The 18,958-nt window shown below is 32.8% G+C and overlaps 2 long non-coding RNA genes across 4 annotated transcripts; both read right to left on the minus strand.

The window, feature by feature from the left end:
* Window positions 1-1,617, minus strand: LOC110277791 (uncharacterized). Of its 2 annotated transcripts, none has more exons than XR_008006201.1 (4): window positions 1,349-1,617; window positions 1,044-1,085; window positions 716-781; window positions 1-138 (listed from the first exon to the last, which is right to left on the minus strand). It is a non-coding gene; the product is annotated as an uncharacterized LOC110277791 (long non-coding RNA). The 2 variants fall into 2 exon arrangements; XR_008006200.1 differs by lacking the exon at window positions 1-138 and adding an exon at window positions 161-333.
* An 11,587-nt stretch (window positions 1,618-13,204) lies between these two features.
* LOC107474423 (uncharacterized) lies at window positions 13,205-16,752 on the minus strand. 2 transcript variants are annotated; one of them, XR_008006083.1, is made up of 8 exons: window positions 16,525-16,752; window positions 16,342-16,410; window positions 16,147-16,198; window positions 15,747-15,950; window positions 15,044-15,158; window positions 13,935-14,132; window positions 13,507-13,832; window positions 13,205-13,380 (listed from the first exon to the last, which is right to left on the minus strand). It is a non-coding gene; the product is annotated as an uncharacterized LOC107474423 (long non-coding RNA). The 2 variants fall into 2 exon arrangements; XR_008006084.1 differs by lacking the exon at window positions 16,525-16,752 and having other exon boundaries at window positions 16,342-16,501.
* Between the last annotated feature and the right edge of the window lie 2,206 nt (window positions 16,753-18,958).

The raw sequence follows: 18,958 nt of genomic DNA on the forward strand, positions 1-18,958 counted from the left end.
GGTGAATTAGAGAGATGGTGTATTGAGGCCACTGATGAGGTGAGCACCAATCACCATTTGAGATCATTCCTTCTATTCCATCTTTATATCATAACATGAATCTGTCATGCTCAGTATGTTGGCTCAGCCTAGGAGGAACTGAAACATATTGAGCAAGCTGTAAGATTCCTAGTAAAAGTCAGTTTTACAAAATCTTGAATTCATATTCAAACAATCAAACGAAAAGAAACTCAATATTTCTCATCTTCCATTCAATTCTTAATCTCAGGTATTGCATCTGAAGTAACAAAGGAGCTCTGCCCAGTGAGTGTCTTTTTTTCAATTTATAGCTACCTGTAAATTGATATACCTCAATTCCATTCTCTTTCTAATAACAAGAACAATTAATTAAGATCAACATCATGAACAATTTATATACTTAACAATTTATAAAATTAACAAATTATCAAAAGGTCAAGAACAACATAACAACTTAACAATCTAAAATTTAAAAGTTAAGAACAACACTAAAACATTAATTTATCAAATTAACAAGTTAATAAGATCAATTAGAATTGAAAATCAAAATAACAAGAACATCTAAAGCTTTAAAATACAGCAAACCAACAAGAAAACAAAAACTTGAACAACATACTAATCATTAAAAACAACAATTAAATAAAATAATAACTGAATAATTAATACAAGAAAGAACAAATAAAGGAAAATAAATTACCTTAGGCTGGAGCATGTTCTGAAATTCGAATAGAACAGGGAGAGGGAGAGGGAGAGGGAGATGGAGCTTTGAAATGCAATGGAGATGGTTGAATAGAAACAGAACGGTGGGACATGACAGTAACCAGCAACCAGCAACCAGCAACCAGCAATTACAAAACAGCAATTACACTAACATTGGTACATTATGAAACAGAGCCAGTAACCAGAGCAATTACAAAAAATCACAAAATATTAAAATGAAATTTTGAACAAAATTTTCAGAAATTAAAAAGAAGAAGAACCAAGTATTCAGAAATTAAACAGAACCAGTAACCAGAGCCACTAACCTTCCAAGCAAACATGAGAAGAGGGAAATTCCAGGGAATAATCTGACCAGCAACACCGATCGGTTCATACAATGTTTGCACATGATATTGCCCATCAGCAATGTTTTCAATGTTTGCAATGTTTCCAATATCAATATTACAGGCTTACAGCAACCCATTAATCTCATAGATAATTAGCATAGTGATACACAATAAAAAAATTAATAGTAGCAAGGTTGAAATCAAGAATATCAGAAACAAATCACAGATTAACTGATTAACCAACAAACTAAAACCACAATTACAGTTACAAAAATAAAAAATACCTTCGAGGGAAGGGCCGTGCGATGGAACAGAGCAGACGCCGCTGAAGGGACAGGAGCGCAGTGGAACAGAGCTGGCGCGGCAAGACAGTGGCTGCGCGATGGAGGCTTTGACGATCGAGCGGTGGCTTCGCGATGGAGGGAAGGAAGTTTGCGACATTTTCTGCGCGAAGGAAGGGAAGTGAGGGAGCAGGCGGTGGCTGTTCAAAGTTGGAAGTTACGACGGCAGCGGTGGTTGGACGGAAGTGGTGGTGGCTGGACGGAGAGTGAGAGTGGAGACTGGAAACGTGAGAGGTGAGAGGTGAGAGGTGAGAGTGAGTGTGGAAGCTCGAGAGAGGATAGGGGTGAGGTCTGTGCCTCTGTGATTAGGGTTCCCTTTGGCCCTTCAACATGCAAAACGCGGCATTTGGGGCAAATATAAAAAACCGGTCGGGTCACGGTTCGGTTCGACCGACCGGTTCCCGGCCGGTTCGACGGGCCAACATCGGTTTTCAAATTCTGCGGTTTTGTGTTTTGTTCGAACCGTATTTGCTAACGGTTCCCGGTTCGACCGGTCCGACCGGCCGGTTCGAACCGATTTTCAAAACATTGAATTTGGTGTTTAGTGATTTTTATATGTTTATTGAGTTGCATGTGTGATTTTGATCATTTGTGGTTCATAGCTTTTATTATTTTCCCAATTTTGCCATGTTTTATGATTATGCCCACTATGTGTTTGACGAAATGCCAATTTTGATTATGGGGTAGATTTTCATCCCTTGGCTTGGAAAAATGAGTATATGGATTACTAGAGTCATAATGTCCGACATTTAGTGATAATTCTTGGGTTGTTAATTGTTATGGTTTCCGCTAACGCTAACTTTTTACTAAGGTAATTAGTAAGTTATCTAGGATTTGTGGATTAATAACAATTATGCGCACTTGACTTACTCTTCGATGTTAAGGGTAGACTAAGTGAGATTAATCCATCATAATTATCATAGTTATGGTTATGGCAAGGAAGGAACTCCATAAATCATCCCAAGTCAAGGTTCCATTTATGTTTTAAACCACTTTTTCACCAATTTTGAGTCTTACTTGTTCATATTACATACATAGTTCTTTAATTCCTTCATTAGTTTATTAATTGCAATTTTGCATCGTTCTTTTATCTCTTTATTGCTTGCCTCACTATTGAAAACCCCTTGATTTTCACAACCAAAAATTGTGTGCTCATTAGGCATTAGTTCCTAGGGAAGATGACCCGAGATTTAAGTACTCTCATTTAATTTGAATTTGGAAAATCAAACTTTGATTATTGATGCCAGGGCATCTTGGCTAGTTTCAGAAGCCATTTTTAGTTTATTTTAGAGTAGTTTCATGCATTTCTTAGGCAATAAGTAAGTATTTGGATGAAAAATTCATGCATACCTTTATTTAATCAAACATTGTTATTCTGATGCATTTTCATACGAATTTTGCTATGTTTACTTGTTGATTATGAATGATGCAATTTCTTGTGAGATTAGCAAAGCATTGATGCATTTTGTTTGGTTAATGATAGGTGGAAAGGAAGCTAAGAAAAGGGAAGGCAAAGAAGCAACAAGAAGGCCATGAGAGGAGGCAAAGGGAAGCAACGTTGGAGCCAAAGTTGGTGCTCCAACGTTGCTAGAAACGTCACTCCCCACAGCTTGAAGGGGTATACTTCCAACAAGAATAACTTGAGCTATAGAGCTTCAAATGAGGTGATTCCAAAAACATTGGAAAGTAGGAATCAAGGGCTTTCCAAGAATATATGGAACTACATGTTTGACACTAAAATTGAGGGAAAAAACTGCCCCAAAAAGTGCATAAACGAACATGGTACCAACCTGTAGTAAGGCCAGCTGACCTTTGCACCTTCGATGGAGTATAACTCGAGCTATGAAGCTCCAAATGATGCTCTTCCAACGGAATTGGAAAGTAGACATTCAGGGCTTTCCAACAAAATATAATAATATGGGGTGGACATCACGTTTGAGCTTCCGAATCTGGCAATGTTCTCAACGTTTGTGCAAACGTTGGAGGTCCAACGTTGCCTCCAACGTTGCACTCCGACACTAGCGACCATGTCCCCTTCAAAGGAGCATAACTTGAGTTGCAGATGTCCAATTGAGGTGATTCCAGTTGGGTTAGAAAGTCGATATTCAGAGCTTTCTAACCATATATAATAGTCTATAATGGGCATGAAATTTGCAATGTTGACAAGAGGACAAAGTGACGTCCCAAAGCTTGATTTACAACATTTAGTTTAGAACTTGCAAATTTGGGCATCCGCGTGCAGCACGCGTACGCGTAAATGTGTGTTTTTGACTCATTTGCGCAGAAGCGCACGGTACGTGTACGTGCCTCAAACGCTGCCTCCAACATCCGCGATGCCAAACTCAGAAGTTGGAGTTGAGAAATTTGAATCGACACGCACGCGTCAATACTGCGTACGCGCGGATACAAAAAATAGCAATGGGCGCGGAAGTGCACGGTACGCGTACGCGTGGGTTAGCTGACGTTGGCCCTCCAACGCTGAGTCAAATGCCAATAGCAGCAGAGTATGTTTTCTTTTCTGGTTTTCTTATGGAAGGCGTTTGAGTCAACGTTGGTCACCAAACGTTGACTCCAACTTTAAAGACCAGAATGCACCATTGGCACCTCTCTATGCCTAACTGCTTCAACCACAGCCCACATCCAAGTACTTGATCCAATTGAAGATGAGAAGAGGGTTATAAATAGAAGAATTGTTGAAGATTGAAGGAGCTTTCGGGAGGCTCTGAGGGGGGCTCTGGGAGCTCAACATTCTGTTATTTCTCTTCTGCACTTTTTTTCCTTTTTAGTTTTATGTATTTTCTTTTTCTTTTACTTCCTAGCTAGGCTTTAATTTTCATGCACTCTTCTTCTCTATAAATTGAATTGAGCTATGAACAACTAACCCCTTCATTGGGTTAGGGAGCTCTATTGTAATTCAATGGATCAATAGTAATTTTTATCTTCTTCTTCTTTCTTTTCTCTTGATTTTTGTTAGAAAGCTTTCAGTCTTAACTCAATTGGATAGTTGTCTTGAGAGAGAAGATATCCATAATTGGAGTTTTTCGGAGCCTTCAGAGAGGAATGAAGAATTTATGCTAGAATTGTTTTCTCACATTGGATTAGATTGGGGTTTGGATGGATATAGTGACATGTAATCCCATCAACACTTTGATCTATGAATTTGTGTGGCATAGTTAGTGACCAAACTTCAACTCTTCCCATGAGCAATTAAATCAAGACATTGGGCAATTGTTCATGCTTAGAGAGATCGGTGAGCCAAGACATTAGGATCCGATCATCTAAGATTGCCAAGCAATGTCAATGAATGCATTGATTGATGAAGAGGTGAAAATAATTTGATCCGGAGAATTCAATATCTCCTAAAACCAAATGAATCCCCCTTCTCTGATCTACCCATTCTTTTACATTCTGCTTCTTTAATTTTCATGCTAATTCCCCATTTCCCTTTTAATTTCCAGCAATTTAAGATTCTGTCACTTTAATTCTCTGCAATTTAATTTTCTGTTCCTTTAATTTCTTGCAATTTAAGTTTCCCGCCAATTTACTTTCTACAATCTCAAACCCAATCTGATTTCGCTCAACTAGCATAATTCTCCAGTTATAATTGCTCGATCTACCAATCCCTGTGGGATTCGACCTCACTCTACAGTGAATTTTTACTTGACGATAATCTGGTGCACTTGCTGGAAGGACATTTGTTGAGAGACGGTTTCCAAGCGAATCAATTATGGGGATTGCTTGTCTGTCTAGGCTATGCTTGCAACGAAAATATTCTATATTGTGAAATTCTAGATCGGCACAAATTCACTCATCATCCCATTTTGTCATCTCCAACATCGGGAGAAGGTTAAATAGGCATAGTTAGTCTTAATCCATAGGTCTTACTCGTCAATAAAAACAAGAACAACTAACAACCCTAAATCACCAATCAATATTGGACATCAACAACTCTTGTGTCACTAACCACGATATGATAATTACAAGAGCGAACCCAATTAGTCAACCTCTAATGGTGAAATAAGTCAACCAGGTTTAATCAAATCTCAATCCATAGGTCTTACTCGTTAATGGAAACGGGAACAATTAAAATCCCTAAATTATCAATCAATTCGGACATTAGTGATTCAAGGTCACCTCAATTACTCAATTCCAAGCCAAGAGTGTAAAAATCTACCCTAAACTAAGAGAAGTATTTTCACAAACAATTGAAAAGCATAAAAGTAAACATGGTAAAATAGCAAGAATAAAAAAATCTTAAACTACCAAATGCAAGAAAGTAATAGCAATAATAAAAAGGAGCAATAATAAGCATGAAAACATAAATTGCAATCAAGAAAATCAAAATCAACAAGAGTTCATAAACATGGGAAAAACAAAATAAAAGAAATAGCAAGTAAAACTACAAGAATTAAAATGCTAGAACAATAACAAATAAAGAAAACTAAATCAAAACAAGAATTAAAACCTAAACTAAGGAAAAACTAAACCTAAAACCATAATTCCTAGAGACAAGAAACAGCTTCCCTTTCTAGAATTTTATCCTAAAATATGGCCAAAACTATCCTATTGCTTTCCCATTGTTCCTTTTCTTGAGTCTAGCTTGAAATATTTTGGAAATGAGTTGGAATTGGGCCTTGAAAGGCCCTGAAATCACCAGCCACGTGTTTTCTTAAGTGAACCACGTGCCCTCAGTTATGCATACGCATATGCCATGCGTACGCACAAGTTGGTCGAAATGCAAGTCATGCGTATGCATGAGGCATGCATACGCATGACCCTGAAATGCTCTAAAACTTCATTTCTTCATGAATTCTCCACTTTGCATATTTTTCTTCACTTCTTCAAACCATCGTGGCCTTCTAAGTCTGAAATTACTCAACAAACACATCAAGGCATCGAATGGAATTTAAGTGAATTAAATTTAGCAATTTTAAAGCACAAATAGCATGTTTTTAATCATCAAGCACAATTACAAAAAATTTGCAAAACTATGCTATTTCAGTAAATAAATGCAAGATAAGTTGATAAAATCCACTCATTTCAGTCCAAAATAAACCATAAAATTGTGGTTTATCAGTTGACTCTCATCAACAAGAAGTCGATTTGAGAGAATGTCATCCACTCCTATAAGTTATAAGATATTCGTCTCTCTTTTTAAAATATGTATTTGCAATGAGAAAGTCAAATGTTGACGAAAAGTCCAAAATAGTTTTATCCTTGGTATTGACCACCCGGAAACCATAGCCTCCGTGAATACTTTTATACCCATTCACTTCTCTTCCAACACGGCCATATAAATCTCCTCCGTGAATACTTTTATACTCATTCACTTCTCTTCCAACACAGCCATATAAATCTCCTCCTAAGGTATGTCTTGGACCAAATTCTTTAGATCCTCCCAAAATCTTATCTTGTGTTGCTCGTCGAAACCCACTTGCGGTGTATAGATGCTAATTACATGAAAAGTTCCTCGTCGAAACCTACATGTAACGCTATGTAGAAGAAGATTATGGTGACATAAATATTCAGGGAAAGAAAATCAATTTTGTTTGACCACAAAAATACGGAAAAGTCTGCAACAATGTAACATTTAGGTAGCTCCCTATACATCATAAATGAATAAAAGATAGTAGTATTTGCAAAAAGATCAGGCTGTTAATTTCAGTTCAGAGTTCAAAATATATTCAAACAGAGATGCAACAACTATTCTTCGTTTCACCTACTCAATTACCTCTTCTGGTTTTGGAAGATCGTTTGTCCTACCAACCATTTTTAAATTTTATTACAAATATAATATCAAACATGCAGCTATATCAGTTACGGTATCCTAATTTATCACTCAAAGAAAACTTCTTTAATACAAAATGATAAAATTATATTAAGAAAGTATTTTCAGCCATTTAACTTACTTAGAAACGAATAATTCTATACAAAAATGGGAAAAAGAAAGCTAGCTAATAGACCAAATAGACCTTGTTCAGCATTATATTAGGTATATTCTTATCTTGAATGTAGAACTATATATATGGGCAATACAATGCGGAACTGACAATATCTCCCACCTATGCGACAATTATTATCAGCTAATGTGCATACATTTTCCCTTATGAGTGTCATTTCTTCTTTCTTATTTTTTTATTGGATCACAGTAAATAAACAATTATAAATAAACTAATATATAAACTCTGCAAAACTTTTTGATGAGGAAGGGACTGACATTGTTCATAAAGAATATACCTGCAGCAAGGCATTGATCTTGTGGGGATTTTTATGTAGTGTTCAAGCTTGAAATTACTGAGAAATGAAACGGCTAGAGACATGCTAATGTAGCCATAAGTTTTGAAGCAAACACTTGCAATTGGTTATATGAGACCAAAGACACTACCAATAAGAGAAGCCTTAAGACAAACTTCAAGTAACTATCTTCTACTTGCAATCACTGTCATTCCTCCTAGAAAAATATATCTAAATCCCCAATTGCAACATGAATGTCAACAACCCAAGTAATTTGAGATAATAATGAAAATTTTGGTTATAGTTTTAGCAAAACACATCACAGACAAGCAAAACTAATTATAGTCTTATATTTGTAAATATATATTCACCAAAAACGTCTTATTGGTGCTTTTTCCTGCTACGACGATGTAAACAATTATCTAACCTGGGAACTATGTCTACAATAGAAAATATTCAAAAAAATATTGTCCTATAAAGCCTAATGTAAGATACTTAAAAATTCAACTACCAAAATATTCTATATAAGTGCTTTGTATTATGAATTTGCATATAGAGTTTCAAGCAAACAATGAAATCCAAGTCTAGATTTAAAAATGTCTAGGAGAAGACAAAAGAGTAGTACCTCATCCTGTTCAATTATTAAACAAAAAAGGCCAAAACACGTAATTAGTAACCACAAAGAGATTTAGAGAATAATGCAATCATCACAAAACATTCAAATAAAACAAAGAGAACCAAAGATATATACCTCTACTAACCTTCAGAAAGTGGCTTCCTATTTGGTGGTGCAAGGTCTTGTCTAGTTCATTCACAACCATATTCACTGACAATAGCAAAATTCAGTGAATTTTGTAAACATGATTTTAGCTCCTAGTTACCTGCTATCACTGAAAAAAAAAGATTTAGATCACATAAATTTCCTAAACGTGTTGTGATTTTTCAAATATATGAAAACACAGCTTTTTGGTAAAGTTTAAAAGTCAAATAAATACTTCCTTAGTTTCATTGATTTCAAAGAGACACATTGATTTTACATGGCTATTCTAACCTAGAAGTAATAGTTTCATTGATTTCACAGAGACACATTGATTTTACGTGGCTATTCTAACCTAAAAGTAAATTACTTCTGTAATACCGCCCATGATAGGATATCAAAGCTCATCGTTCTCTTCACAGGTGTCATCATCTTGCTGCTAGCTGCTCCTTCATCGTTCTCTTCTTTAAATGTAGCACGTCATTCTGAAGATATTAACATGAAAATCCATATTCAATTTCAATTAGCGTTTTCAATCAATCAAACAACAAAATAAAGTATATCCAAGCGAGAGAACTAACCATCCTTCATTCGCAGCACTCACCAGCAAAGAAACAGCAGCGCCACCGTCCTGCAGAGGACGCAGCTCTGCGGATCCAACAGCGACGGTGGACTCCATCACCGCCGTCGCCTCGTTCCTCTTCTTTTCTCTGTCGATTTAGCTTGCTTCCCTATGACTGTCGCTGTTGTCGCCACCTCCTTCTCCTTCTTCCGTCGTCCTTACATTCTTCACCGTCATTTTCTTCTTCTCTGCGATGTTGGCCATCTTTCTCGTCTTTCTTCACTGTTGTTCTCTTATTCTTCTGTCGTCTTTTCTTTCTTCAACCATCATTTTCTTTGTTCGTCGCCACCCTCTTCTCTGTGACCGTCGGTTTCTTTCTTTCTCTCTTTCCTTCTTTTCTTTCTTCACAATTTAACTAACATATATATGAAGACAGTTGTAACCAAATTATTTTGAATTCCAATTTGAATCAAAATCCCGCCAATTGTTTTGTTCATAAATCTTCAGATTTTTTATTTGCTAGGTGTCCAACTCTAAAAACAAACACTTGTCAACCACACATAGCTCCACGTGTCGAACATGGAACACTCCACTTGTCGAGCACAGACCTCTTTACTATTCTCCTATTATTATATAATTATATTAATTAATAATTAATAATTAATATTAATATATTAATAGTGTAAAACCCGGACTACGTCCGGACTAAATATTATTCTATTATAAAAATTTATTGATAATAATTGTTATTTTTAATTTAAAAAATTTTTTTGTAAAAAAAATAAAAAATTTGTTGTACAAAATATAAGATTATTCCATCTTCTGTTTTTAGAAACCAAAATAATCTTATTAATTTTTTAGTTCATATTAGCATAGTTGTCAGAACCGAACCGGTAATCGAACCGGTCAAATCACTGGGTCACTGGATCACTGGTTCAACCGGTGGGTCCCTGGTTGAACCGATTGACCCGGTCCTATGTAAATAAAAAATAAAATATAGTAAAAAATTTAAAATTAAAATTTAAAATACACATAGTTAAGTATTTTCATGTATATATATATATATGTATTAGTTATAAAAAAATGAAATATATATTATAAAAAGCATCAGCAATGCTAAATAAACAGGTAGCGCAGTGGTTGTCAACTTGGTCTTCAATTCAGAAGACCCAAGTTCGACTCCTCCCTGCAAATGTATTTTTCCAAATTTAACAACCGCATGCTGACGTCATCAGCACGCAAGTTAGCCGTTGACCGGACCGGTATATGATCCGGTACCGGTTTTGACCGGTTCATTTCCTTAAGCGGTCAATATACCAAACCGGACCGGTATATGATCCGGTTCACCGGTTATCCGGTCGAACTGGCCGGTCCGGTCCGGTTTTTACAACTATGCATATTAGTGAATAAATATAAAAGATATTATGTTTATATATTTAAATAAATATTATTATACTCTGTTATTGTAATACAATTAAAAAAAATTAAAATTTTAATAAAAATAATTTATATTGTAATCATACGATGTACGAATACCAACTAAATGATATTTAATTATATTATTAGACCCCTAATATTTGCGTTACACACAAATCTTATATTTAATTTACTTTATTATATTTATGTATAGTTTATATACAAAAACATTAATACATATATTTATTGAAAGAATTAATTTATTTAGTACAAAAAATTCTTTTTATCTCAATCTTTTTTATTATATTGATGTTTAAACTGATAAATATTTTTAACTTACATCTTTTTTACTTCTAATAATAAATAAACGAAAAAAAAGTTAATGAATTCAATAACAGACAAAATATAAATGAGAGAATTTACATTCATTTATGATTAATGTTTCACAAACATAATCATGCATGATACCAACTTCAATCAATTTGCACACAAATTCTCAAAGGATATAAATTTTATAGAATTTTAATTATGTTGGAATATTATTAATGAATGTTTTTAGCATAGCTAAATGATAATATTTTTTTGACAGTGATATAAAATTGAACAAAAAAAATACATAATTTGTTCAATTCTTCACTTTTTGGTATTTCTTTGTTAGTTTCTTTATTTTTCTTTTTTCTTTTATTTTCTTCTTTATTTGATGTGTCAGTATTCTTTATTTTTCTTTCTTCTTTCTTTTACATATACATATTTTTAAAAGCAACAGATCTTTTATGTTAAGTTTTCACTTTTTCTTAAGTCCTTAAAACATGTAAATGAATGAGTTTGTTTAATCCAAACTTGCCAATATACCCTTATAAAAAAACTTATACATTTATAATTTTATGCTTGAAAAAATGGTATAGTAAAATTTTCTAAAACTAACTATTGGCCAGTTTTCCTTGCTATTAATATAGACTATAATACAATATAATTTTTTCCATAATCTTTAGCATACAACTACTAAAACTCGCTAATTGAAATTGTTATTTATAAATAAAGGTAGGAAAGCATATATAGATCTTATAAAATTAACGAGTTAGTTTTCTCACCATTTCAATATCTTAGAGACATTCAATAAATATTATTTTTGTTACCTTGATCCAAATATAAGAAATAAGAATATAAAAATATTAAAAATGAAACTCAATAATTTAAGGACTTTTATCATCTTTTGTAGCAAAAGATCTGCCCTTTTAACAGATCAATAGAATGAAAAACTTAAATCCTTCACTTGCTATTTATATGTTCAATAGTTCTTTTAACAGATAATTATGATTTTGCTCTCAAAGAGGAATAGCGTCATGTTTGAAGTTTGGCTTCCCCTAAAAAAGTAAATAAACAAAATAAGATCAAAGGCAAAACTCACTAATACAGAGCTTAATAAATATCACATTTGTAAAATATGATTAAAACAATAAAAATATGTGAAAAATAAAACCGAAAGTGGATTATGATCTAGATACTAACTTAATTAGAACGGAGGTTCACTATACTAAAAAATTATAAAAACTGATTTTGATATTACTTACTACAAAACTTTTTTACTGTAGACACTTCCAATCATATGTAATATGGGAGTACACACAAAAGACATATCAAAAGAACTATTATGCCCTTCTTCCCTTGACCCACAAAATTCTTAAATACTAATCTTTAATTAAAAAGATTTTGGGAGCCAGTTTACAATGTACTCATGATAAAAGATTGATAACTTATAACTGATAAATATTTAGTTGATTACCTTTGAAACTTTTTTTTTCACTTTATTATTTGCCCAGCTCAGAATATCAGTATCAATAATCTCGGATCTCAAATTTTCAGAAGTTGAACATGGTATAATCCTTGTCAGGCTATCAGCTGCTACAAAAAGCTATGAAACATAAAGGAGGAGAAGGAGACTATTATCCCTAAAATATAGATGAACACGAATAAACAAAATAATAACAAAGTACCCGTAGCACATCTAAACACCCTCCACCCTTCCTCCGGTCGGTGGCTATACTTCAGGTGGCAGATCAAAAAGAAAGAAACAGCAAAAACTAATGCACTTATTCACCAAGATATTCAAGGATTGTAAAAAAAAAATTCAAGTAGCTTTTATAGATATCTCACCAAAAAAAATTAAAAAATAAAATTAGTAAACCAAGTGTCATGTTTACAAATTAAATTTCAATTCTCGTTTGTAAAGTAATAACTTTCATCCTTACTAAGTGTAACCTAAAGAATCAAGCAAAAAGAACGATGATGCTACCGTCACTAAAGTATTTTTACAACATCACTTACACGACTATAGTATGTCAACGAATCGAATATGTTTCTTCGTTGAAGTTTCGAATCTAAAAAGAGGTAGCAAAGGTGTTCAACCGACTTTTCATATTCTCCTCCATCTAAATGAGAATGTCACATAGATATGAAGAACATTTAAGAAATCATAATTCAAACCAATAAATGATTATACATTATAAACGAATAACAATAAGAATATATATGATATACAACATGACATACATATATTTAGTGACTTTTGTTTTTTATGTTTTAAGAGATGCCTAAGCCTACTTAATTTTCTAATAATAGAAAATTACTGTTTATTTAAGACAATTTCAATTATTACTTTTTCAGTCTGGATTGCATAATTTCAGATGTGCTGAAAAATAACAAAAAAATTCATCATACATTAGTCTTGTATGGACATATAAGTGTGCTAAGAATGTTATCTTAGTTATTTTTTCTTTTTCTTTTTAATTTTAAAAAATCTATAAAAATTAATTAAACGGATTAGTAGAACTGCTTATATAGGAATATTTGTTTTAAGATGCTAAATCTACCTACCATGAATATTGAGCACTTACATGTATAAAAATGTTCGTCATCTATTTCTTCAGCATTACTTGCTTCAATTACCAATGCTTCAAGATTAGGAAAACCACCAAAAGCACGAGATGGATGTATGCCTCTTGACATCTGAGAATTTTTGTCTCGCAAAATTACTGAATGAACTAATACTCCCTTTCATACTTCAATCACAATTAATTAACAAAATCAATATTTATATCTCATTAGAGTCTCGAGAGAATTGAACATGCGTACCTAGTGTAGTGTAATAACTTTGCCTCTTTCTCGTCAAGTAGTCCCTAAAGCTCTGCCAAGTTAATATTGAGATTCAAGATATCTCTTTTGAGTAGGTTGATGGCATTAATCTCTAAACTGATCTTCAACAGTGCAGGTAGTTGTGATTTTTATGAAGGCATGGCAACAGAAATTACTGGCAAAGTGAATGCATTCGAAAAACTTCTAACAAAAACATCTTACTTGAAAGTATGCCCAAAATAAAGGTCTTAGTTACCACTTACCAATACTCGAAAAATACTCACAAAATAAATCAGCTTGCACTACTTCTGAAGGGTAAGCTTCCCCTGAACCAAAAAAATGCACAACACTAAAACCGTGGAAAAACCCAACAAAAGAAAAGGAATATTACAATATTGTTCAAAGATGGTTAAAATACTTTCACCTACCAGCATAAGTTTTCTCCAGAACTTTCAACTATGAATCAATCTTCATTTTGTGCTTGATCTTGTTCTCACCTTTCACTGGCTTCTCCTTCCTCTCCTCTTCTTCCGAACCACTTCATCTTCCACTTGCCACCATCTTCTCTTTCCTTTGCCAGACACTCTTCTAACAGCAGCATTGTCCTACTACATTCTGTATCTTCTCTGCCAAAATATTACCACAATCACACACACAACAAAGGACACAAAGAAGCTTTGTCGTTGGCAATCCATTCAATCAGTTTTGTTGTTTATTTTTAATTTTGAAATATATGATTACAGGGCACAATTTGTTATTAAATCGCACAGAAGGAAATTACATCAAGAAATTTTTTCTTCTCCTCATATATGTATATTCCCTCATCTGTTGTCGTATCATTGCATATCACCAACCTTACCGCTATACAAAAACTATTTATGTAATTTAATTGGATTTTTGAAAATTTTAACTTTCAATTTAATCAAAAAATACTTGTATTAATAAAAAGTTAATTAAAAGACAAACTTAATATATTTGGTAAATCATTTTATATTATTTGAAAACTTTGAATGGATTGTTACAAATTAATCTAGCTATCTATAAACTTGCAATGATATCATTTTGTAGAATCAAACAGATGTCCAAAGAAGTACAAAAAAGAGAACAGAAAAAAAAAAGGAGAGAAACAAATCAGTCCTAATGTAAGATATATATAATTTCTTCAAACAAAATCACATATAAAATCATATTCTCTCTATATAAATTCATTTCTTCAAAAATGCTAAATAGTACCCTATCATCATGCATCGTCTCAAAAGCCAAAAAGATAGAGTTTAAAACAAATGGGAAAAACACTCAAAATATTCACAAAATTTGGTGGTAAATTCTAATGTTCAACTTAGTGGTCCATGTATTTTTGCAATCACAGTAGTCCATGTGTTTTGATATTTAATTTTAATTATATGTTTCAAAAGTTTTATCCTCCATGCTTGTAAATTAGCCACATAGATGTACTCTGTGTGCTAGACTCCATCATATGATTTACGTTTCATAAATTTATAATCTAAGATTTATGAAAAGATTGTTGTATTCCTACCTGAATTGGTATTTCTCGTTCCTCTCCCAGGACAGCATCTTTGCTACGCCAGCCTAATCATTTGACTGCCTCTTCTGACATAAATGTGTATTCTTGTAGCTTTGAGCTTTGTTTACTAAAAAGCCATGGGTAAACCAACTTATAACTGTAAAATAACATCTTGAAGCACATACAGTAAGAATACACATAGCTTGAATACACATTTCTGTGAATTACTATGTTAAAAGAAAGTTGTTTGCTAAATTCAATTAGCTGGTAATTATCTACAACTAAACATATAAGTTAGAAAAATTATTCTTCGTCATATCTGTTTCAAGATCAATGAGATTTTTTCACTTCTCAAATATCATTTGTCAAGAAAAGTAGTGATTCTACTAACCACTAAGCTATTGTCAGTCCAATCCAATGAACAATGTTGCTCGTTAATCAGATATGAGAAAATATATTTAATTTCTTATACTAATACTCCAGCTGCAATTATAAAAAAAATATATTTAATTTTGAAAACACATAGAAATAATCATAGCAGACTCTACAATTTTTTAAATGAATTTGATAAAACCTGTAGCACCATTCAGAAACATGGATCATAGGTTATGGGATATGTACTAAATGATTCAGACCAGTCATCTTTATGACTAATAAGCTTGAACTCAAGTTCTATACTGTAACAAACCAAATAAGAAAAACTATGGCATGGAACCTTGGAAACAAATTACGGTAGCTAAAGGAGGACAAATCCTTTATTTGGAATCCTTAGCCTTATTCTCCTATTTGCTGTCCCTTGACATGAGCAGTCCTTTAGTAGCAATTGTGTCATTGCTGGATCCACCCATGGGAGTGCTGATTCATCTCACATGATAATAGCATTCTTTAGGATCTCTGCATAACAATCCTCTTCATCTACCTACATGTTACCACAACACCATAATCTCAGTCAATTCCATCACATTTTCCAACCATAGATCACCGCTTATCAACAATCAGCTTATATATTTTCATTTAAATTTTGTCTAGTTTACATTTTTACTTTTAGAATCACATACCATAACATATCAAGTGATTTCACATATAGAAAAGAAATATTGAAAAAAGAAATTAACTGTCTCAATTTGCCTCCTGAAGGATAAGAGTCAGGTTTCCATCTTCAATAACCTTGAAAAAATAATAGAAAATGTTACTACTTACTACCAACTTGAACAAAACCTCAGCATTGAACATTAAATTAAAATTAACAGATAAAATGAAATAAATAAGCTTAAATAAGTGAAAATCTGATTTTAGGAAAAAATAAAAACCTTAAACACTGTCCATCTCTTTCTCAACTTTGGCCTGCATTTCGTGGAAGGCCCTAGCTTTCTTCTTCTCTGCTTCGGTGGGAAGATGGGTTAGTAAAGATAGGTAACAGAGTATTTGGTAGATGTAAACAATTATATAAGCTTTTAAAAGAAAAATAGTAAAAATAATTCACAAAAACTCACCTGAATGTATCTTCTTTGAGACTGAGGCATGATGAACACGGTTCAAAAAAGAGAAAGTAGATATGATGAAGTGCCAACTGTGTAAGGTTAAGGCTAGTACTTTCTACAAGTCGGACCAGGCTATAACCATTTTATATTTTCCAAAAGCCAAACAATAGAATTCAAGAAAAATATATTAAGCTAATAAATTGAAATAAGAAAAAACTAACAGGACTCATAAACTGCATTCCTCAGTGATACCTACTAAACTCAATGTTGGGTATGAGTAGATCATATTTAATTTAGATTCCAACATGCTAGCATATGTAAGATGAATCTGATTAGAATATTATTTCTGTATAGCCTTAGCAATTTTTTTATGGTTTTTCTCGTCCTGTTTTTTCTTTCTTTCTATATGTCAGTGAACATTCCATAAGGAAAAAATTTGCCTATTATATACTTACAACTAAAGCTGAATGAACTCAACGGATTGAACATTCCTAAAAAGAGAAAGTAATAAATAAGCATATTGAACAATAAAAAATATGCCATTGCCTATTTTATATTATTGGATACTTTCTTTCTTCAATGTCAATGGCATATTTTTCATTGTTGGATTATAGGCAAATTTTTTTAATACACACTAAATGATTGGCTTTTGTTTATCTCCTAAAAAGAAAAAGTAATAAATAAAAAGATTAAAAATATGAAATCAGAGAACAACATTACCTTATCTTTGAGCATGTGAATTGTTAACAGAACCTGTGCTACAGCAATAACAGAGAGAATAATCTAAGTTAGGCATAGGCATAGCCATCAAAATCAGATTAACAAAGTTTTGAGTTAGTAATTCTAAAATCAACAATAACTAATTAAAACAAAATTAAGGCACCAAATTGTACATATGAAAAGGAATATATAGTATAACTAATCCAAGTTTGCAAAACTACTATATAGATATAGCAATCCAGTTCTAAAAACTTTAAAAATAAAAAATTAGATGAAACAGCAAACAGGCCTTGAATCTCTTTTTCATTTCCTGAGCAAAACATTGGCATAAATAGAAGACGAAATTTTTTTAATATAAGGAAAACCTGACCTGCTGAAATACTTGAAGAGTAAAGCTTCCAATTGCACGAAATACTTGAAGAGTAAAGCTTGGAAATGATTCCACAATGGCACCAAAAGCCCTAACTAAAACAAGGTACTTTATTAAAAAACAATCTATAACATATAAATGAATCAAAGCCTCACACACAACATTATATTTGGAGTACTCATATGCACAAATGACACTGCATCTATTCATAAAAATAATCATGGAAAAAGAAAAAAAACTAAAAAAAAAAGGAAGAAAATACTTGAAACTGAACAAATGGATTCATTCACTTTTGTTTTTTTCCATAAGAATAAGCCCTAAATCATTGCATCACACATTTATTATTCACTTACCAGCAGAAGTTTTCTCCAAAACTTGCAATTCATAATCTTCATTTTGCACTTGATCTTGTTCTCATCCTCCACTGGCTTCCCCTTCCTCTTATCTTTTCTGAACCAACACTCTCTATACCCCGAAGATCAAAGCTTCCAATTGCACGAAATACTCGAAGCTAGAGACAAAGAACCACAGAAATCTCCCAAAATGAAAAAAAAAACAAACAAAAAACCACAAATAATGCTGCAATTTATTCCCTCAGTCAGAGAGTAGTAAAGATGGAGCGAGAATGAATCTGAATAACTAAATCTAATATATGATTTGATTAATCAAGAAATGAACGCATTGAACAGGAGGTGATCAAATCAAATATTCACATTGAAGAGTTAAAATGGATCTTTGAGATGGGACCCGATAGGTGTTGTGGAACTTGTAGAATACATTTTTGTCTCTTCTTCCCTTCTCTCTCGATCTGGTCTCCTTATCTGTCACCGCCACCTTGTCGCCACCCTCTTTTCCTTCTTCAGTCGTATTTCTTTTCTTCACCTTCATGTTTTCTTCTCTATAACATTTTGTATTTCTCTTTCTTCCTATCGTTCTGTCTTTCTCTATTCCTCACATTGTGAACCATGATTTTGAATTTGAATTTTTTTAAAAACCACCGCCCAATGCTTTTCTTATTCACGGGCTCATGGAATTGGTGTTTTTAACTTTTTTTTTTTATTTTGTTTTGCTCTGACATGTGTCACTCAATGAAAGCAAACACTTGTCAAACAACCAACCAACTACTACTCTCCTATTATATATTAAAATAATAGATCGATGATTTATACCATATAAACTTATAATACAATAACTAGTTGTAAAGTTTGAGAACAAAATACACTAATACTCTTAGAATTCATATCCATGTATATTTTAAACCTGACACTACAATCAATTTCGATCTATATGCAACCGTATACCAAATGATTTTAGATTAACATGAAATTTTATAAATGTGATCTTACATTATATAAA

The sequence above is a fragment of the Arachis duranensis genome, chromosome 2 (genome assembly GCF_000817695.3).
Source record: "Arachis duranensis cultivar V14167 chromosome 2, aradu.V14167.gnm2.J7QH, whole genome shotgun sequence".
In the NCBI taxonomy this organism is placed as follows: Eukaryota; Viridiplantae; Streptophyta; class Magnoliopsida; order Fabales; family Fabaceae; genus Arachis; species Arachis duranensis.